The 22,552-nt window shown below is 39.7% G+C and overlaps 1 protein-coding gene across 8 annotated transcripts in view; it reads left to right on the forward strand.

Moving 5' to 3' along the window:
• The window catches only part of SLC66A1L (solute carrier family 66 member 1 like), a 52,880-nt gene extending 44,307 nt beyond the window's left edge, over window positions 1–8,573 (forward strand). For 5 of the 8 annotated variants that reach the window (XR_008523996.2, XR_008524001.2, XR_008523997.2 and 2 more), the window contains one exon: window positions 5,995–8,573. The gene's annotated coding sequence lies outside the window, so the exon portion shown is untranslated. Of the gene's footprint in view, window positions 1–5,737; window positions 5,862–5,994 lie in introns of all 8 variants that reach the window. The other 3 variants (XR_008524000.2, XR_008523999.2, XR_008523998.2) reach the window with 3 other exon arrangements.
• The last annotated feature ends 13,979 nt before the right edge of the window (window positions 8,574–22,552 follow it).

A 22,552-nucleotide genomic window follows, 5' to 3' on the forward strand; every position in this document is an offset into this window, starting at 1 on the left:
TTGTGCCATACCTTCGAGTTAAGGGAACTGTCCGTGCTTCCTTCTGATGGCCAACCCACCTCTAATGCTGGCCAGTCTATGTCACACAAAGTTCTAAGTTTTCCTGGTGTCATGGTGACTCCATAGTCTCCCTTAAATCCCTTTTTGAAATTTTTCAACATAGCTCCTAGTGGGATGGGCTTACTTTGTGCCTGACCCATGTTTCCTCGAGACAAAACACCATGCTCACACCACATGCACACCACAAAACAAAGAATGGGTAAAAAGGACACACACACACACACTTTTACAGTTTACACCAAACCAGAATCAAAACCAAAATCAGAGTATCAAGAAATCCAAGCCAGGTCAAAACCAAAACCAAAGTATCAAGCAGTCCAAGTCAAGTCAAAAACAAAAACCAAAGTGCCAGTACAGGCACGCCGTGGGTGATCAGGCAATGCTTCCACTCAAATGGAGCGGGCAAGTTCCAAAGACTAGTCTTACCAAGTTTCAGATGTCTGGACTCCAAGTGCCGGTTCCTTCCTGGTAGTCAGTCACTGCATTGATCCTCCATGTGGGCCTGCCATGCACTGCTCTGGCGAGGCGTTCCACTGGGGCAATTGCCTACCCGGGACCGCTCTCAGGATCCATCTCGCGCAAGCTGGCTGGAGTCCCCCACAGGGATGCTCCACAGGGCAGGCCTAAGCCACCTAAGGGGCTGCCTCGACCATCCATTAATCACCTCACTTCTCGGTCAGAGAATCAAGAAATGTAGCAGGACAAACCACAGACAAAACCCCTCAGACACCCAGTTAAAGAAGGAAGCGGTTTATTCGGCTGGGAGCATCGGCAAGACTCCTGTCTCAAGAGCTGAGCTCTCCAGGTGAGCAATTCCTGTCCCTTTTAACAGCTCACAACTCTAAGAGGGTCCACTTGAGAGGGTCGTGATCGATTGAGCAAGCAGGGGGTACGTGACTGGGGGCTGCATGCACCGGTAGTTAGATCAGAACAGAACAGGACAGGGATTTTCACAGTGCTTTACTATACAATGTCTGTAATCTATAGATAGCATAACTGATTAGGTCAGGGGTCGATCGTTAACTACCAGGCCCAGGGTGTGGTGCTGGGCTGTCTGCTTGTGGATTTCATTTGTGCCTTTTAGTTTTTACTTCTTTCTTTGGAGGCAGAAATTGGGCATAAGACAATATGAGGGGTGGTCTCCTCCCTTAATAAAGCAGGGAGAAAAATGTGAAAAGGAGAGACTGACCTAGCCTCCCAGCCTACATCCTTCTCCTGTGCTGGATGCTTCCTGCCCTTGAACATTGGACTCCAAGTTCTTCAGTTCTGGAACTCGGACTGTCTTCCTTGCTCCTCAGCTTGCAGACAGCCCATTGGGGTACCTTGTGATCACATGAGTTAATACTTAGTAAACTCCCCTTTATAGATATATATTTTATATATGTAACATATAATATTATTTTTTATATTTTTCATATAAATGTATGAAATATAAATAAAAATATATTTCATATATCCTATATTTTTCATGTATTATATATATATTCTATTAGTTCTGTCCCTCTAGAGAACCCTGACTAATATATTACTAAAATTTATCATAGTTACACAGTTAAATAGAAATATCTCTGTGTTCTTTTGCTCATTGGTACTTCGAGTTTCAAGAAACATAGGGGTATATATTTACGATAGGCTTGATAAAATTGGCATAAGCTGTCAGTCTGATTGCAAAGTGAGGAATCCAAGGTTTAATTTATGGATTGTCAAAATGTCAAACAATCACTGAAGAATTCTTGGCATGAATTTTACTTTTATTTTTTGGACTCAGCCATTAAAGAAAATGAAAATGGTCCCTTGCACTTTAGCAGCTCTTTATGATTTTCAGTACTTTGTGACAGATCACTGATGAGTTCACCAAAGATGTTTCTGAGAAGCAGAAAAATAAGAGCCTCATTTAAAATAGAATACTTTGAGGCAGATAGTTAGGAATACACTGAGTGAGCAACAAGGTCTGGATGATTCCTGAGCACCTGTGCTCAGCAGGGAGTCCCAGAAGAGAACAAAGGGGAAATCTTGAGTCATCTCTCCTTCTTCAACCTTCTAGTAAGATGGAAATCAGGGGAAGGTGAGCATGAATGGAAGAAAGGGGCTTCTTGCCATTGAGAGACTAGCAGAGAAAAATTGTGGTTAGGTGATAGTGTTGTTTCCATTTCTTTCAAAGCCCAACTTCACCACCATGCAATATATTCATGTAACACAATTACCCCTTAAATTTATACAAATAATAATAATAATGAAACAAATTGGCAGAGTAGGGTAGATTTATGATCTTTTCACTGAACAACCCAAAATTCTGTTTTTATTTTAACTTGATCATATGAATGCTTAATCTTCTGCTCCAGATATGGAGCACATGGGAGGGCATTGTCCTCTGACTGACCTTTCCCAAAATTGAATCCTGTCTAAAAGCTGTAACCTAAAACCCAGAATCATTGGCCTTAAAGAAGTTTTCCCAAGAGAATTAGACCATTCCTTTTTCATTTCTAAATGTATGTGCCTCATGCATGCATTCAGGAAGTGTGGTATCCTTGGCCTCAAGCCTCCCTGAATTTTAGGATACGTGTATAAGCAATAATCTCTCTGTTCCAACTTGATTGGAGCCTGAATCCAATCTCTCCTGAAATTAGTTTCAAATCCAAATTCAATTAAAAACAGATGTTTCCAAGTAGACTGAAAAAAGTCTATAAAGAAAAGACAGACTCACTGCCTTGAGAATTGGTTGAATTCTCTAGGTATTTATAATCATAAGGAAGAGAGAAATCAGAGTTGTTACGGAGAATTAGCTCTTCCTCTCACACTGAGCTATCCAAGTGCTCGGAAACAGTGTCTTTTAAGGAGGTGTGTTATTTACTAGGCTAGACTTTTCTACCCGAGCCACTTTCTGATTTATTCCACGTCAGGACAAATTTGAATCTTGGGTTAGGCACTTAATAATTCTTATTGCTGAGAATTAATTTCTACATACAGCAGAAGGGACACATAAAAAAGAACTTATTTTCTAGAAGTACTGGCATATCAGGGATTCTTGCACAGAAAGTTTCATTTGGCACATTTTTAAAAACTCCTTCTAAAGTTAGCCTAATGGCAATTCAGAAAACATTAGTGAGTTTTGGAAGGTTTTTTTTCCCTCCATTGAAATCCAAACCCCATTAAGGAATGCATGGTGGGAAGAGGGAGAAGAAAGCTTACTTGTAGACAAATAATACCCATGAACTTTAATGCATTAAAATGGATTCATAAGTTTTTCAAAGATGAGAAACATGTGTCCAATTATTGTGAGATTCACCACTCCTTACAAGTTCAGAGCAGACAGTCCTCATCTCCTTGTCTTAAAGTGCATAGGTCTATTTTCAGAATAAATTTTAGCATTAAGTCTGGGCCACCATTTGATTTTTAATCTCCTCTTTTATCCCTGGAATCTTGCATTCCTGGTGTACTTCATCTTTTTTGTGTGTAATAATATCCTTCAGAAATCTTTGATGCATCAGTGAATGAAAAGAAAAAAAATGAGATGTAAGTGCTTGCTCTATTTGTCATTTTTAATACGTTTTGAACTACTTGATTTATGATTAAGCATTTCTTGGGAGAGGAGAATGTTTAAGGTAGTATTTTGAGCTCCATTTAAAGCAATTTAGTTGTCATCAGGCCTCCTTACCCCATAACCTTTGTAAGACCTTGCTTCATAACTTGGACCCAAACAATTGGCTTGTGTTTCAAGTAGACAAAGCCTTATGGAAATGATACTTGTTAAGTGTTTTTATTGGACATCTGGGTAAGAGTTAGCCTTTGTCAGACCAGTCACAAACTACAGCTAGCCTGACTCCAACACTCTTGGTGACAATTTCTGTTCTTAGCAACCTCTTTCTAAAATTTATTTTAAATCAAGAATGAATGATATTATTTGTATTCATCTTCTCCTGCTTTCTGCTTTGGTTCCTGATTCAGTGGCTAACGTTAAAAATATTCACTCAATTTTCCCCTCATCTTTAGGTCAGATCTCTTCCCTTCATCCTATGGGATCCTACCCTAGCATCAGGTGGAATCTCTGTAGCCTATGTTTTGTTCATGTTATGACAGGATGTTGTGGCTCTGCTAAGAAGTGGCAGAGGGATTTCAGGTCCTGGAAGTACTAAGTTGAGCTCAGCCAGCTTGAAAGATAACCAGGATTGTCTTCACTCTCACTGCCTCCTCTCAATGAATCGTCTAAATCCAAACTAATATTAGATGACAGTAGCATAGAACCTCCTCAACGTCTATGTGATCAGATGAGAGACAGGAGAGGTTAGTACAATTTCACTCTCTTTCCTTTCTTTCTTTCCTTCCTTCCTTCCTCTTTCTTTCTTTCTTTCTTTTTCTTTCTTTCTCTATTTCTTTCTTTCTCTCTTTCTTTTTGTCTTGCTTTGTTGCCCAGGCTGGAGTGTAATGCTGCGATCTTCATTCACTGCAACCTCTGCCTCCCCAGTTCAAGTGATTAAGTGATTCTTCTGCCTCAGCCTCCCGAGTAGCTGGGATTACAGGCGCCTGCCACCATGCCCAGCTAGTTTTTGTATTTTAGTAGAGATGGAGTTTCACCATGTTGGTCAGGCTGGTCTCAAACTTTTGACTTCAGGTGATCCACCCACCTCAGCCTCCCAAAGTGCTGGGATTACAGGCAAAAGCCACCATACCCGGCCCAATTCCACTCCGTTTCTTAATAGCAAAATTTACCTTATATTTTAAATAAATGAAAGCAGTGAAGGCAGTATCCCTTGGGTGATTGTCAGATAGAAAAGACTGAGGAGCTCCATGCAGTATTTTTCATTGCTTGTATGGAATGTTATACCTGGAGAACACTGCACAGCCAGAAAATTAATTCTAGAAATTCCTGGGCCAAAGGCAGAGTATCTCAAATTTGGAGACAAGGCCAGGGAGTGGCTTGGCTCAATATGAAGCAAAAGCAAGAAAAATAAACAAAAGGGAGAGGGAAGATGCTCAGAGTATTCAGAAGTTGAATTTTCTTCTAGTTTAAAGTGAAAAAAAAAAGTCTGTTTCCCCAAAGACAATGGATTCACAAGTGATCCAGGGAGCTGACGAGAGTAACACTTCATCCAAGCACGTGATACCCTCCTTGTTATTTTTCTCCTAAAAGTTCTGGGGCTTTTTGATAATTGTGAGAATTTTTAAGGTGTGCAACCTATGGAGGTGTTGATTGAACTCCTTTCAGTGAGGATGCACACCAGAGATCTTATTAAATAAAGTTTTCATACTCACAAGCCCTTAACTTTGCCTAGATGTGACTTCAGAAAATTGAGATGCAAATGTCATCCCAGTCTATAGTGATAACACTGTTTTAAAAAAGTTTTTTAGTTGACAAAGCAGTTTTACAGATAACACCTGAGACTTGCGGTTTTTTAGAGGAAAGCCACTTGGTGAATTCAAAGAGAGCACAGCCTGGTCTGTGCTTCACCAAGTCCCTGTACTAGTAGCAACTGGAGAGCAACAAATAGAGCCAAAGAATTCTGCTAGAACCAGCTTTGGCCTTTTTGCACCTCAATTTGCTAGTCAATAATGGAAATAACTGAATTAGATCTTTTTTTAAATAGTCTTTCTGGCTTCAGAATTCTTTGTCTATTCTCTATATTCAACTCAAGAGGCTTTTTTTTTTTTTAATTTTTTTGTTTTAATTCCTTTGGTGTAGGACTTAAAGGAAAATAAGCAAGCCAGGGAACATGCGAGGAAGGCAAAGATAAGGAACAGGAAACAACACTGAAAAAGAACTTGGAGAAGAACAAAAGGAAATAAGCTTATAGATAAGTAATGGGGTGAGAGAACTATGAGAATTGGATCAATTTCCTGTATCTCAGATTTAATATAAGGGGGAAAGACCTGATGATTTGCAATGTAATTCTGTAAATCATGTCAGAATTAATAAGCCCTTTAATTTTTTTCCTTAAGAAGAACACACTAGGTGACTGCTCAGTTCATTCCATACTACAGGCAGAGGACACGACGACCCAATTTGGTGGTGGTGCTGGAAGGAGAGCCATTACCTGCTAATGAGGATGAATCCTAAAACCTGCACTGCAGCCTCTGTCCATGGTGTGTTGAGGAAGTTGCTGTGTTGATGCTTTTCTTGGTGAAGGGATGAGTTCTTGCCTTTTCTCCCTGCAACACATTCATTCTATAACATGCTGCCCCAACCACAGGCATCGGTGACAGAATAAAGAACATATTTATCATTAAGGTTTTCTGCAACTGAAAAATTGTAGTTGATCTAAAAATCTGTAGAAATTACTATCTCTGTTTCTAACTTTATTCAATAGTGGTTCTTTTTTTTTTTTTAAATGTACAAAAAATCACCCAGATGTGTTTTGTATGACACCTTGTTCTCTTAAAGCAGACTCTGGTTGAATGTTGTTGCACATAATTTGTGTTGTAGGTAATTATAAAATGTCTTGTTTCCTATTGATATAAATAAAACATATTGATAAACTGTGGATTCAACTCATTCTGGAAAAGATTGCAAGCATTTTTAAAGTGCAGGTGGCTGATGCAGAGTAAGTCCTTTGCAAATGCTGGATGAAACGCTGCAGAGTGGACTTCAACCTGTGCAGGTAGGCATGGCTGGGAGGAGACCCCAGTGCAGACATTCCTCCTCAGGCCAGCGAGGTGAGGGAGCTGTGATATAACTGTAACCACTTATCCAGAAAGTATGTCTCTGTTATGACTGTGTTTCACAGGCAGTTGCCCTGAACTCCTTGTTTGGAAAGAAACTGTATTAATCCTCAAGTCTGTCAGATGCTGCCCAGAGCTTAGCAAGTCGTAAAGGCAGCTCTTGTGTCTTCTTTGCTTATGAAAATCACACCTTGATACAATCCTTCATTGGCATGGCAGCTTTTTCAGTAGTGTTCCTATTAGCTTATGCAAGAGGGATGGGTAGTTGGATGATTAACTGAAAAGTTAAATAAACTGAAGAGTCATTTTTAAAAATCCTAATACATAATATATACTATAAACATTTATTTTAAGTTAAAATAATAAATTGTGTATTCATCTAAGAATAATTTGATGTGGAAGGCAAAGTCTTTTCTTGGAGTCTAGGTCTGATATTGGAGTTGTCTTTCATAAACCACATTTACAATACATCATTTACAATTTTTGGTTTTTGATTTCTTTAAAGTTACAGTTTTGTTAGAGTAGAGTAGGAACTTAAAGACACTCGTAATCTGAGAACAGAGGCCTCTAGATTATAATTATTATTTTCTCCTGACTTTACAGTTGTTTCACTGACGGATAATTCAAGAATACTTTTAGGAGCTCCCTTTTGTCAAGGCTTTTCAAAGGAAACATCTTAATTTTTCATAAACAGTCTGTCCCTTTACACTCATATTTCATTGCATCACACAATTTTTAGTTAAATTATTTAAATATATTAAGTCCAACAGGGCATACACAGGGTTGAGATCAAGCACAACTGATCCTTGGTAAACTTACAACTCAATTGGCCAGAGTAGAAGCACACAAGCTCCAGAAAGCCTGCTCTCTGCTGGCCCTTGGGGTACTAGGGGCAAGCAGAAGGGAGAACTGCAGAGGGCATGAGGGAGACAATTCATCTGCAGAATTTGTAAGTGGGGACCGGTTAAGCAGCTTCTACTCTAATAAATTCTTACTATGTATTGTGCAATGTGCTAGTCCCTAATGGGGGAACAAAGACAGAAGTACAGTTGCTGCCAAGTATTGCGTGCAGTAGAGGCTGTTGGCACAGAGGAGGAGAAATCCCTTCTGGCTGAAATGAGCAACCAGAAGCAAGCTGTTTTGGACTGAATTGTGTCCCTCCAAAAGTTCATGTATTGAAGTTCTAACCCCTAGTACCTCACATTGTAACCACAGTTGGAGGCAGCTTTTTTAGAGAGGTAGTTCAATTAAAATGAAGTTATTTGCGGGGGGGCCCTCATTCAATATGACCGGTCTTCTTATAAGAAGATAAAATTTGGACACAGACAGCGACAAAAGGAGGACCAAGTGAAAACACAGAGAGAAAATGGCCATCTGCAAGGCAAGGAGAGAAGCCTGAAACATAGCCTCCCTCGCAGCCCTTAGAAGGAACCAAACTTGCCTGCCGACACCTTGATCTTGGGCTTCCAGCTTCCAGAACTATGAAAAATTAATTTCTATTGTTTAAGCCACCCAGTCTATCGTACTTTGTTACAGCATCCCTAACAAAAGACTACAGAAGCCTTCAAGGAGTGGGGAGTATTTGAGGTGGGATTTAAAGGATGGGTAATTTATCAGTAGCCCAAGATGAGAGGAAGGAAATTAGAGGCAGATGGAAGAGTCAGAACAAAGTCTGAGAAGTGGGCCAGTATTTGAAATATAAAAAACAGACCGTTTGGCTGGAGGAGAGAGCCAATGTAGGAAAGGAATGGAAGAATAGACTAGAAGAGGTAGGTCAGATCTGCATGTCCTTGAGGGCCATCTGTGGGCAGTGAGGAGTCACTGAAGGCTTTGGAGCAGTGATACAATCAAAGCAGCATTTTGGAGACATTGTCTCATATAGAGCTGTCAGGGAAGGCTGTCTGCTACGTGCTGGAGTCCTTTATGGCTGTCCTTTATGGTAATGTGACTGTCTGGCTCCCTGGCATGGCTGACGATACTGCAAGGTGATGGGTGGGAGAGGGTCAGGACTCACTGTGGCAGAACCATAAGAAAGCATGACAGCCTTACTAAACTTCCAAACTTCCATCCTGCCCTCCCCTTGAAAGAGAGGCTTGACAGACTTCTTAACATTATTTCCTTCTTTGTTGAGCAGAGAGTGGACAATGTGAGTGGCAGAATTCAGGAAGTATGCTTGGCTTTGGGCTTCTTTCAAAAGTCCCAGCCAAATCCATGAGTGAAGACCTAGGCTTCAGTTCACCTGTGGGTTGATCTGACGTTTCTCACATTGAGGTGTTAAAGTTGAAACAGTGTATTATCTTGCATGCAACGTAGAAAATAAAGTTCCATTTCTTGCACATCTAAGTTTATGGACAATATTCCCACCTGCTACATTTTTATAAGGAATTTAGAATTTCAGCTTAATTGGGGTTATTTGGGGGTAGTTCTAGGCAGGGACTTGTTTTGGCAAACAGATTTTGTGTCTTTTATTCAAGCGGTTTTTTTTGTTGTTGTTTAGAGCTCAAGGAAATCAAGAAGAAGAGAAGATCCTCTTTAAATTAGAGTTGAAAGCAGAAGGCTCTCCTAGAGGGCCCGTGAAATTATTGATACTTAATAAATATTTTTGAATGAAAACAGTAATGGCCATTTCCACAGTTTTTGATAATGCTTGCAGCCAGTTGCATTAGAAGAGGTTTCTCAGACATCCATTGTCACTAACTATTCTACAGCCTTGTGACGTTTTTTAAATGACTGCCCAGAAAAGGCCCTACCAGGAGAAATTATGATTCAGCAGGTCTGGGATAAGACCTGGCTATATCTACTTACAAAAAAATTCTACTGATGACTTCGACATATACTTAGGGCTGAGAAATCACTGACGACATGCAACGTTTCAGACTTTTATAACAGTTCTGAGAGCAAGATTATATTTGATACCAAATAATTTTATATTTTAATCCTTATGATTCTAATTTTAAATGCTTTTTTGGCTTATCTTGGTAAAAGTCTTTGCCAATCCAGGATTCAAACTAGTGACTTCCAAACGACCACTTCGCTTTCGGCTGTAAATTAAAGCCTTCTCTTCCTTTTGATTCCTTCAACCTCTGAACAACAAAGAAACAAACAACCTGAATAAAAGATATAAAATCTCTTTGCCAAAACAAGTCCCTGCCCAGAACCACCCCAACTAGCCCCAATTAAGCCAAAATTCTAAACTCTTTATAAAAATGTAGTAGGTGAGAATATTGTCCATACACTTATGTGTGGAAGAAATGGACATTTATTTTTCTATAAGTCAAATTCTATTTCAAGCTCCCATTCCAGTAGGTGATAAAATCTTAGTTTTAGTCAATAATGAGTATTTTCTACCTATCTCCTAGGGATTGCTGTAAGTTATTGGGAATTTAAATCATAGTAAGTCAAGGAGGTGGGGGTGCGCAGGAGGGTGTCCATCTCATCTGGATTATCATTTTTCCTGCTGGCATCCACTGAAATGTCCTCATTCCCATTTGGTCCTTATTGCTATGTCATACCTCACACCCCAGTGCAAGTCTTTGGGTCTCCACTAATTTCCACACATTTCCAAGACACAAGAGACTAAGCCTGCTCCTCCCACCCTGTCCTGTGCAGGGCTAAACTATGTGGTCACCTCTGGAAAATTTATGTTGATACAAGAGGCAGTCACCTCTACCCTGAGATCTTGCTACTCCCCAGGCTTTTCCCAGGAAAGAGAGATGGGTTTCCTCTTTTATCAGGTCTCCAAGGCTCTGTGTGTTTGCAATTGCAGGCTCCCTCTGTTAAGGCCCCCAGTATCTACTCACTCCTTGCTGCTCCTTCCTCTGCTATAGGGAGTATTTCCTAATCTCTGGGGCAGCAAGCCTTGCACTTACACAACCAAGCATCCTCACAGATTTTTCATATTGTTTATGCACAAGTGTCTTTTCAGTTTTCCTTCAAAGGTTAGACTTTTGAAAAATCAGAGAACATGCTTTGATTTTCTCTTTTAGGCACCATCACTTGTTCCCGGACGCAGTAAGGCACTCAGCTGAAAGCATGTGGGTAACGCTAAGGAGTAATGGGAATAGAAGGTTAAACCTTCTCTGAAATGCATTTGATTTAGCCTTGGCTGAAATTGTGACCAAAGCTAGAGGATCACAAACTTCAGCACTCAGTTTCATGGCTAATTTTGAAGAATGGGAGACTATTGGCATAGGAATTGGTGAATATGAAGCACTGAGTCAGCCAGAAATTCTTAATATATAATAGTGAAATACAAGAAGATTATTTTAAACACACTAAGAATATAAACAGCAAGATTAGGATGAAGGTCTCTTTTCTTCATGTTTATATTTCTTCTGTTTCTTGTCATAAAATTATTTCCTAACTGGTTTGCAGTAATTTCCTTGGAGAAGTACTGACTTTAAACTTTTATTGTTATCTTGTATGGACTATAAGTTTAATCTTAGAGACATGCTTGCTTGGAATGGGAAATTGCATTTACTCACTGTAAGTTTGTGAAAGGAAATTGAATTTGATAGAATGTTTATTGCTGGAAATCAAGTCACTAACCTAAACGTATAATGTACACACCAGCTCTGTGTGCTCTCTAACTTCATTCTGTTATTTTACTCTTATATAAAGGTCTTGACTTCATTTAGTTAAAAAGCATCCAGCCCATCATTTAGCTTTTTCCTTGTAATCATGTTGGAAAAACTCTGAGATTTAACTGAAATAGTTTTAAAGAACAATATAAATTTAAGTTTTTCTGCACTAGTGAAAAAAAGGAAATACCAAGGACAGGGGGAAAACATTGATTAATACTTCACACTGTTATTCTGCCACAAAAGCTTAAATATCTTTCTAACATGTCTTAGCGGTAAAAACACAACTTCAGAATTGTGCCATTAATGGGGACATGAAAAAGCCACAGAAAAGCTGAGGAATTAGGACATGGACATAGTCAGTTTCTCAGGTTTAAGGTGCAGAGTTCTGTCTTGGTACTTGGGGTGATACTACTATAGAAGAAATTGGTAAAATTCATTCACATAAATGCATTGGTCATGACCTACTTGTCTCCTCCACTGTTACATAAGATTTATGGAGGCTGAGATTTTGTCTATTTTGTTGGATCCCCGGATATCCTATAGAAGCATGGTAGGCAGTCAATTAATATTTGTTAAAATAAAATTTAAAAAAAGAATGAATAGCTTCTCCCAGGAGTCTGGGTAGACTTTCACTCTATATTTTTTAAAATGCTGTAGAAAAATGGCAAGTCTTTGTGTAAAGGTGTTAACGAGGTTGGCATGCCAACATTAACCATGGCTGTCCTTAGAGCAAGAGCCCTTCCCTAGATTCCTGAAACCACACACCTCTTTGGTCTGACACAGGAATTCTATGGAAAGCTCGCTTTGTGTCTGCCCATTTTTTAGTAGGTGAGCTGCATCCCTCTGTCTAGTGGGACACACTTGCGTATTCACAAATGGGTATTTTCCTGTGAGTAGTTTATGTAGTTTTGTCATATGAATGGTCAGTGAATTATGTGGATGAGGCCTGGACGAAAAGGAGAAAGAAAACATCCAAACCACTTTCACTTGGTAATATATCTCCACAAGGTAACACGTCTGCCAGAGCTTGAAGAAGGTGGAGACACAGCTGTGTTGGGTCACTATGAAAGGACGTGATTCTACCTTCATGTCTTCATGTCTTTCTTTCCATTACCCTATCATTGCCCCTGAGCCTCTCTGGCCTAATTCTGAACTGACAAGTTTAAAATTTATTCTTTATGTTTTCAAATGTTTAAGATGTATGCAAAGAATAAAAGTAACTCTACTCTCCCTTTTCATTGTACTGCAGCTCAGAAACTAGGTAGTAAAGCTTAATGTTTAGGGCAGGAGCCAGGGGACACAAGCACACACCTGTACATGTGCATTGTTTTGTGTTTAGTAAAATATTGAAACTAAATTAACATTAATGATTTAAAATGGCCTCTCTAAGTGTAAAATTTAACATTCTTTCAAGACTAAGAAGCTGAGCTTCATATTCTTTACTTTTTGTTCTGTTTTGTTTTTTAGTATAAAAGCTAATTACAATTTGGTTTGAACGTTAAAGTTTTTTTTTTAATGTACTGCATCTACAGCACATTTTAAAATATATGATGAAAGAATTTTGGTTCATAATTATCATCATATGTGTTTATAATTCATTATAACTTGTTATTCAATTTATTTTTCAATGATCAAAAAGTTTCCATTAGCAGCATGTTGACTACCATAAACATACCTTAAATGTACAAAGTTATCTGGTCTCATCCAGCTCTCGCTGTATCAAGTACATTTTTTAAGTGAGTAGAGGTGTGATGCCAAAAAGTCTTGTTTGTGAACAAGCAAATCTAGTTCACAAAATTTTCATGGAATATTGGCAAGATTTTGCAAGTTGGTATTTTGTTTGGGGATGGAAATCAGCATTGTTGAAATTGAAATGTAAATATTGAGTAATATTTTATTTTCAATGTTCCCTTCTTTCCCCAGGATATTCCAACCTCAGTTATTCAAAGACTCCATCACCAGAGAGAAAGTCAGATTGTCACTTTGGGGGGTCCTGTGCCCTGTATATATCCCATATTCTTTCAGATAAGTGAAATTAGCATATCTGGGTATTACAGTTGTTTATGCCATACTACTATAAATACTTCTAAGAGAAGATTTATCTTGACTTAAGACTTGCAATTTTGTTAAATTAATGCACAAATGTATATGACCATAACTTAACTATGATTTGTATATTAGCTGAGTCAAGTGGCATACATAAAAGCAATGAAGGCTTCTTGGACATTCTACACCGAAATGTTTAGAATTTTTTAAAAATTTATCTTTCTATTTTCCAATGGTGTGGTAAATGTAAAGTGCTTAGCACTTTGCATGACACATGGTAGGGCCTCAATAAATATTAGCTATTATGATTATAAACCATAGAGGCCCTGTTATGTGGGAGTTTGTATCTCTCTCTTGACTAATAGAAGCACCTTGCAGATGATATGTCACACAATCTAGAAATGTAGTGCTTAAAGGAATAGACTTATCTCCTTATTTTACAAATGAGGACATTGAGGACCTAGGAAGTTAAATGACTTAGATACAATCACAAAAGTAAAGTGGAAAGCCCAGGAGAAATCCCCTGGCCTTCAGCCTGCTGTGATTTCTACCAACTATAGATTAGAACTTTTCAGACAAGTGGCACCTGCAAGTGTCTTTGAGCAAGGCCTCAACCTCCAGCACTTGCCACCTGTAAACACAAGGAAGAGCAAGGTTGAGTTACATGGCTTGGAAGAAGAGTGAAACACCCCACAAGACACAAAGAAAACTCCACATCCATTTTCAGCTAATTTTAAAGCCCAAATAAAAGCACAATCTTTGGAATCACTTTATCTTTGGTCAGGCAAATGTTTAAAGAGCAATATTATAGACATCTAGGGTAAGAACAATTCATTAATTTAGATGAATGAATTGTCAAAAAGGTCGTTTTGCCTGTAAATGTGAGTAAATTGAATATCAAGTCATCACGAAATGTAAACACGAGATAATGTTCCTGTTTCATTTTCCTTTTTCCCGAAAACATGGTAACAAAGATCTTTACATCCAGCATTACTTTTGGAAAAACTAAAGTATGCAGTGCTTCTTATGAAGAAAGTTATTTTCTCACTTGATAGGAAATCTGATCCAGAGAAATGAGGGGCCATGGAGATTATGTCCTGAATCTGGAGTTCATGATGAAAAAATATAAGTCAGTTTAAGTTCTGGATAATTGATAGTCTATTTTTAGATCAACATCTCTTGAGAATATTCTTTAACATCAAGGGAAATTAAAATGAAATATTGTCTTCGCTCTTTTAGAGCTTTTCTTTTCAAGAAAAGAAAGGGGATTTAGAGCTTTTCTTTTCAAAATATGCAACTGGTCCTACCCTGACTCCTCAATTCAGCAGCCTTAAATTGAGACAGAGTCTAGCAGGTGACGAGCAAAATGTTTCTTTGACATCTCAGGGGTCAGTAACACCACTAAGGAATTTAGATGTAAAGTTCAGAAAGCTTTGGACAGGGCATGGTTGGAAGCACATGGGAAAGAGGGCTCTTGAGCATTTTGACTTTTTAATTATTCTTATTTTGAAATTAGAACCACATGGATGGTAGTTTAGAACGATTTACCTTGACTTTTAGATGAGATTTGTGTAAAAATGGAAATCAATTTACTTCTGCTCAACAAACTTCCAAGTGCTTCCATTTGTATAGCAATTTGATTATGAAATAGCACAGGATGAATGAATTCCTAGGTGGAATTTCTTGAAAATAATGGATAAAAACCTCCAACAGTTCACTAATGCCAGGAGATGCTACAATAATTGGTAAATATCTTGTCTGATGCCCTGTAATGACTGAGAGCAAATCACCAAGGTCTTCTGTTAATTTTTGTTTCCCAAACTATTGACAGACAAGAGAAACATATGTTTCCTATTGTTTTCCAATTTTTAAAAACCTTTTTTGTGTAATTGTAAAAATAATGATTGTCACAAAAACTAGCAGAATAACTCTGGGATTTTATTTTATATTTTAAGAGACTATCCTAGATTTCCTAGACTCTATCAGATTCCAATTTCTGCCACTTACATTATACTTGGGAGGTCTCATTATTGCAAAAATGACTGTTGGGTTTTCTTTGAATTTGCTTTATATGAATCTTTCTAATCAATTCTTTTGACTACAAATATTAAAAGCCTTCTATATTATCAGGAAATGGAAACCCAATGTTTTATTTTAAGTTTAATCTTTTTTTGTTGTTAGCACTACTTACAAATGGATTATTATTTCTTGGACTACCTTTCATCCTATTTCTTAACAGTTAACATGAAATGTTTATGAAATGTTGCTGATGCTTTTTCTAAGCCAGATTGCTGATTCAGCAGCTTCCCCTTTCATACACAACTTTTGGGTTCTTAAACAAAACAACACAAAATAAAAACTACTAACAGGTCTGAGAAAGATGACATTATAATCAACACCACTGATCATTAAAATGAGCCTAGCCTGAAGTAGTAATGAAATTTTCCAAATAGTGTATATTTGCAGTAGAGGATAGAAGTGGCCTTAATTTTCAGTCAGCAGACAACTACCAGGGGCTTGTCATTCACAAGGGACTGGAAAGAACTTAAGAACATGTCATTGCTTATGAGCATCTCAAAGTGGGGCCTATAAAGTGAGGGACCTGCAACACACCTTCATGGAAAATGCAGATTCAAGGCCTCCACCCAGACCTATTGATTCTGAACATCTAGAGGAAAGTCCAGGAACCTGAATTTAGCCATAGTCATATGAATTACAGTTTTAAAATGATTAAGCTAGGGGTTCATATTCTTTAGAACGGGAGACAGACTTGTGGGAAAATAACAGAAATCTTTTAAAGCCAGGAAGATGAACTAGGCTATAATGAAATTCCAAAAGCGTTTTTTGACAGAATGAGTCAAGAAGAGAAGGAGCATGGTTCTACACAATCTCCTCCTGGGGAGCATTGAAAGATGAGACTTTATCAAGAGTGTAAGCACGTTATCACATAGTCAATATTCAGCAGCATCTGAGAAGTTGAGTATTTGTAGCCCAAGGCGGAAAGCCAATTTCCAAAATCATCCCAGCCGGAGTACTTACAGCAACTTCCGCCCGTGCAGTTTTCCTTTCTGTCAGTAACACCATCAACCTGCTGCCTCAAGGCTAAATTCATACAACCAAAATCTCCCTCCTTCCGAGCCAAAACCTATGGAAATAAGAGTGTGGGAGAGCTGGAAAAGTAAAACAGCTGATTGTGTATAATTTAGGCCCAGAGGCCGCATAGTATAGGCAGATAGAAACTTGATTTACTGACCAGGCATGATGGCTCTCTTCTGTGATCCCAGTGTTTTGGTAGGCTAAGGTGGGAGGATCGCTTGAGGCCAGGAGTTCAAGACCAGCTTGTGCAATATAGTGAGATCCCCCATCTCTACAAATAGACATGCACACACACACACACATAAATTAGCCAGGCATGCATGGTGGTGCATTCGTGCAGGAGGCTCAGGTGGGAGGATCTCTTGAGCTCAGGAGTTCAAAACTGCAGTGAGCTATGATCCTGCTACTGCACTCCAGCCCATGTGACAGAGCAAGACACTGCACATCCGCCCCCACGCCCTGCCAAAAAATAAAATTAAATTAAAAAGAGAGAGAGAAAGAAAAACCTGATTTATTGATCCAGTAGTAGCTGTGTGAGCATTGGTGCAATAATTCCTTCCGGGCTTCAGCTTCATCTCCTGTAAATCCTCGATGATTGCAGGATTTCAGATCTGCCTGATTTGATTTGTGAGTGTCAGTGTCTTATCTAATTGCATGTTTGTTAGAAAAACAAAGTCTAGAATCTCACAGGCCTCAAGCTGGTCTTGTAACATACTCAGGAACTGAAATCAGCATCAGCTTCTCCTTCTCCTGATGGCATGTGGTTAAGAGAACAAGCTTAGAATCAGGTAATCCACAGTGTCAGCCCAGCTCTGTCACTCACGAGGTCTGTAATCTGGAGCACGCTTCTCCTAACCTCAGTTTCTTCGTCATTTAAGTTGATATAATAATATCCACCTCACAGTGCTGGATAAAGTACTAAATAATATTTGTAACATGTCAGCTCCATACCTGACATATAGGAAGGGCTCAATGATAGTAGTTACTATTATTTTTTAAAACTGCAGAATCAAATTTTCAAAAGACTGCAGACACCTAATTTTTTCACTGTGAACTCCTATCTTTCATCTCAGAGAAGTGCCATGTCAAAAGAGGAAGGCCACCATTGATGTCAATATCAATGTTTTAAAAACTTACTGTGTAATGCATTGCAGTGACATACCTAGCGTATTTGATGCCTGGAGTGGATCATTTTTTAACATCCCTTCCTCTCTATGATAAAATTATTTTCAGTAATTATCACATAAGAATTAGTAATAGTCATTATTTTCTCAAATTGCTCCTTCGTTTTAAAAACAAATAATTAACAATTTTATTAGAAAAGCAAAGTTCAATTTTAAATATATTCAAATTCAGTAAAACATTTCATGTAAGAACTAAAATTTGTGCTTGCCAAACTAAAATATTATACCTTGAAGTTCAGAGTTTCCTTTTCCTAAATTTGAAACATAAAACCTCTGAGTGATTACACAGAAATGACAGAATTGGTGTAAATCAAGATCTTTGTGTCCTTGTTTCTACAATCACTGAGCTACCATCATTTTTGAATCTACCATTTAAACACAGGAAGAGATGATACCACCAGCGCTGGAGACAAAACCTTCAGGGGAACCAATAGGTCCATCAATTTCGAACCATTATACACTTGCTTTATACAAAACTTCTGAGGCTGAGTCCACTTGTGCTGAGGAGTGGAGTGGGGAAGGCACCTTGAATAACTGGGCATTCTTCAAATTGACTTCCCTAATAAAGAATACAATGTTTATTAAAGGATAAGTAATTAAAAACCAGGAGAATACATAGCTTACATATATTCTATTAAAACTCAATAGTAACCACAACAGTTCCCTGGAACTTAAACCAACATGAGATTTTGGGAATAAAGTAATTTGATCACTGACATTGTTCAGAATTGTTGGCTTATGTTGATAATGAAAAGCAAATCAACTTTTTTTTTTGAGACAGTGTCTCACTGTCACCCAGGCTAGAGTGCAATGGAACGATCACGATTGACTGCAGCCTCCATCTCCTGTGCTCAAGTCATTCTCCTACCTCAGCCTCCCATATAGCTAGGACCACAGTCATGCACCATCACACTTGGCTAATTTTTTAAAATTTTTGTAGAGATGGGGGTCTTGCAGTGTTGCCCAGGCTGGTCTTGAACTTCTGGGCTCAAACGAACCTCCTGCCTTGGGCTCCCAAAGTGTTGGGATTACAGGTGTGCCTGTAATTTATTAATTTATTTGCGCCTGGCTGCAAATAAACTTTTAGTCAGCTTTATTATTGTTTTTAAATTCTTTATAGACAAAACACCTCCTACTGCCTACACCTGGTGCATCCTCCCTCTGTCCTGCCCTTGGCATTCCACCATTCCAGTTATTTCCTTCACCTGTGAATTTCCAGAATCTTCTGAATTCCCCACACCTAGTATAGCCCTTTCTACATAGTAGGTACTTAATGACTGTTTGTTGAATTATGAATGCCAGACATGCTACATTTTCTCATGCTCATTACTTTTAAAATGTCCAGGGGCAAGGATTTTTATCTGCATTTTACAATCAGGCTTTGAGATATTATATAACATGTCCAAATTCACACAGCTCATTAGTAGCAGAGCTGGGATTCGAACCGAGGTCTCTCTGGCTCATGTGCATTGAGCACACGTCCATGTACACAGCTTCTCATCTGTGCCATACTGTGCTGACACTTTTGACTACTGACTTCAGAATTTATAATGCATAATTAAAGAAGTACCCTTTGTGGATACTATTCGAGCTTGTTTGCATCCTAAATGCAAGTTGGAAAAATATTTGGCACCAGTGACTGTCACATTCATTAGGCACCTTAAACCCATCTGCAGCTCTATTGATATTCATCAGCCCTGCTAAATCATTTACACCATCAGGAAATTAGTCTAGAATGACACTCCCTTTCAGAGAAAGGAACCAGGAAAATCCAGAGAGGCAAGAAGCTGAACCCTGATGGGAGGCGAATAATAGCAGGTAACTGCTCCAGGCCCCACTGCCAGGGGAACAAGGGAGTCGCTGTCATCCATAGGTTGGAGAAATAAAAACCCAGCCGCAGTGGGATTTTCATTCATATGGCAACACAATCCAGTGCTTGGCAAGTCACTGAGCCTGCACAGCCAACCATCTGTTTCAAAGCCTCCTGCATTTTCCCATTCATGTAGCCATTTAATCTGCCCTTGGCAGGATTGAAAATAAAATTCGGGAGACTCGCTGAGAAATGCATGCCTCAGAGAAGCCCTGACTCAGATAAACCCAGACCTAGCACACCCTGGCCACTGCAGGAAGCTGCACAAAGGCCCTTCCAGCCCAGGGATCTTTTTCTAATCAGAAATTATCCCACGCGCTGTCACCAGGGGGAGCCCCCACAGGAAGCTGCTGGCCTGCGAGAGCACTGCGGAGGGGCTCGGAGGACCTCAGAGCTTCTGACTCAGCCATCTTTGCTGTTGCAAAGGTTGAGACCAGGAGGGAGATTTGAGCCTTTTCCTTTTTCGGCTAGACGTGGCACGAATATGGGGAAATGAACAGTTGAGTTATCTTACCGTATCTTCTATTTAGGGGCTCGGGAGTTAAGGGAACACCAGGTTGTAAATGTATTTTATAATGTCCACTTATAGACCAGACATCTTTTATTTTAAAAACTTTTTTTTTAAAAAAGTACAAATTTGTCTAGAAATGCTCAGTCCCATGAAATGTCCTTGCGGCAGAACTCAAATATGCATCCTACATAATTATAAATTAAAGGATTTGACCTTTTATAAATTATCTGAAGTCAGTGGGTCCAGACCCAGAGGAGCATCCAAATGACCCAAGAACCTTTAAAAAACATAGGTGTGACTCAGCTGATATGAGTGGATGTCCAGGCAACTGTATTAGAAACTGATTTCAGAACAACTGCTTGAAAAGAGGCTCCATAACCCTATTTTATCTGCCTAAACCAGCAAGGGCTCTGAATTTCAGTTTGATGATGCCAAATAAAAGAGTTACTTCTTTCTTTTAAATAGACTTCTACCCCTGAATCTGTATTTCCCAGACTTGCTCGCTTTTACAGATTGTCTGGGAATTGGTTCTCAAACTTGACTGCACATCAACATCATCTACAGCTCCTTAAAAAGCCCCAATGCTTACGTGCCGCCCCCGGTGACTCTGATTTTATAGGTCTGCAATGGGGCCTGGACATCAGGATATTTTAAAGCCCCACTGGCGGCTGTAATGTGCCGCACAGTTTGAGAACCATTAATGGAGGGGGCTGTCAGAGGCACAGATGTCCAGGCCCCAAGCTAGAACCATGGAATCGGTGTCTTTAAAGAGGATCCAGGGTGACTGAATTTTTACCATGCATTACAAGTGGGCCTTATGATCTGGCAAGTCTATGAACCAAAAGAAGCTCACATTTCTTTTTTGCAGGAGACTGTAATCCTTCCCTGTCCATGTAGTAGTGAGAGCAGTCGTTTTGCTAGAGCTGCCGTAGAGGCCTGTGGCTGGTCTGGGGCCAACCTTGGGCTCCCACCCTCCCTCCTTCTGCCAACCATCTACACACATGTGGATGTTTCTATAAATCACTTCTGATCTGTGGTTCGTATTCAGGAAGTGTTCTGACTGCTTACCCATGTAATGATGGAGTGGAGGAAAGGTCTAATTTTGGAACGACAGTGGCTTAGGCAGCACCGTGTTCCCTGCAAGTTGAATTTCCTAAACGCAGTCGCTCTACCACTCTGGCAGCTGCTCACCACAATTACACAGGCAGTTTAAGGCACTCTATCCATCACAGCAAATATCTGGCATGATCCACTCAAGAATCAGGCTGGACAGCCTTGCTGATGGCAGTCTTTGCAGAACCTTCTTGATAACCAAGAGGAAGGCAAGGTGGGAGAGAGAGCTTTGCAGGTCAAGGCCGTTGAATCAATTAACAAGAGCTCGCCCGATTCCAGCGTGGCTTCCAATCTGACCGGGGAGACAAGATTTGTGAAAGCTGTTAGTACAGACAGCATCATACAAGAGCGTGAGTTCTTACCGCCTGGGTTTCACAGGTACAATAAAACCAGGGAAGGAAATTAACTTTTGTGGGATGTCTTACATAGTGCTAGGCTCTAAAGTATATTGTTTTATGTAATTCACTCAACAGCCCCAGGATGCATCATTACTCTCATTTTGCAGATGAGGAAACTGAGGATCATTTTATCCAGATCAGTCAGGTACATGGAGGCAGAGAGACACTTTCTCTGGGCCCCAAACCCTTCCCCTTCCCGGTGGCTTAGGCCAGTTGAAACCCCACAGACGTTGGCCTCTGTTTCCTCAGAGATCAGCTCACGGGGAGCCTGGGAAGCCAGGCAGGGAAGTCCGCTTTGACAGTAATAACCTGAGAAGGAGCTGCTGTGCTACTTCTCTGCAGGGCAGGACCAGGAAATGGAACTCCACTCCCCTGCCATGAACACAGAACACTGGCTCTTCTTGTCTGAAGCTCCTGGTTTGGTAAACTGGTAAGAAGATGCTCGTGCTGAACCCTTGTCCCAGGAGTATCTTCCAAGCTAGAAAAAACCTTCTCTTTCTGTTGCTGGGGTCTTTACAAATCTCAGCAAACAATGTTGTAAGACTCCTGACCTCATCCTTGGGTTCCTGGGTCTGTATTTTCTGGTAAGCACCCTATGATTTTAACCTTTGGTGATTTGTGGGTGCTGAGGTGGCTGAGGAAACTGTAGTGAGATAAAAGACATAGAGCTTTGTTCTAGGTTGGGCTCCCCAGAAGCCCACCATGAGTCATGTATCTGAGTGTGGGGAGTTTATTTAGGAGGCAATGCAAGGAGTATTGGTAAGAGAGTTAGAAAGTGAGACAGAGAAGGGAAGAAAGAGAAGCCTATAAAGGGTGTGTTCATTGTTAGGCAGTTTCCACTGTGGGCAGTTGGGGCTCAGTCCCACCGTGGACCTGGAGTAAACAGTGTAGATTATTGTACACATCTCTGATTTATCCCCATCCTTACCCAGGGGTGTGAGAGCTGTGGTATTGATCCTCCAATTCCCACCTATCATTGACTGAGGGCTGTTCCTGGGGAGAGGGAAACTAACTCCCTCTATGACACAAGCTCCAAG

This window comes from Pongo abelii, chromosome 2, assembly GCF_028885655.2.
Source record: "Pongo abelii isolate AG06213 chromosome 2, NHGRI_mPonAbe1-v2.0_pri, whole genome shotgun sequence".
Taxonomy (NCBI): domain Eukaryota; kingdom Metazoa; phylum Chordata; class Mammalia; order Primates; family Hominidae; genus Pongo; species Pongo abelii.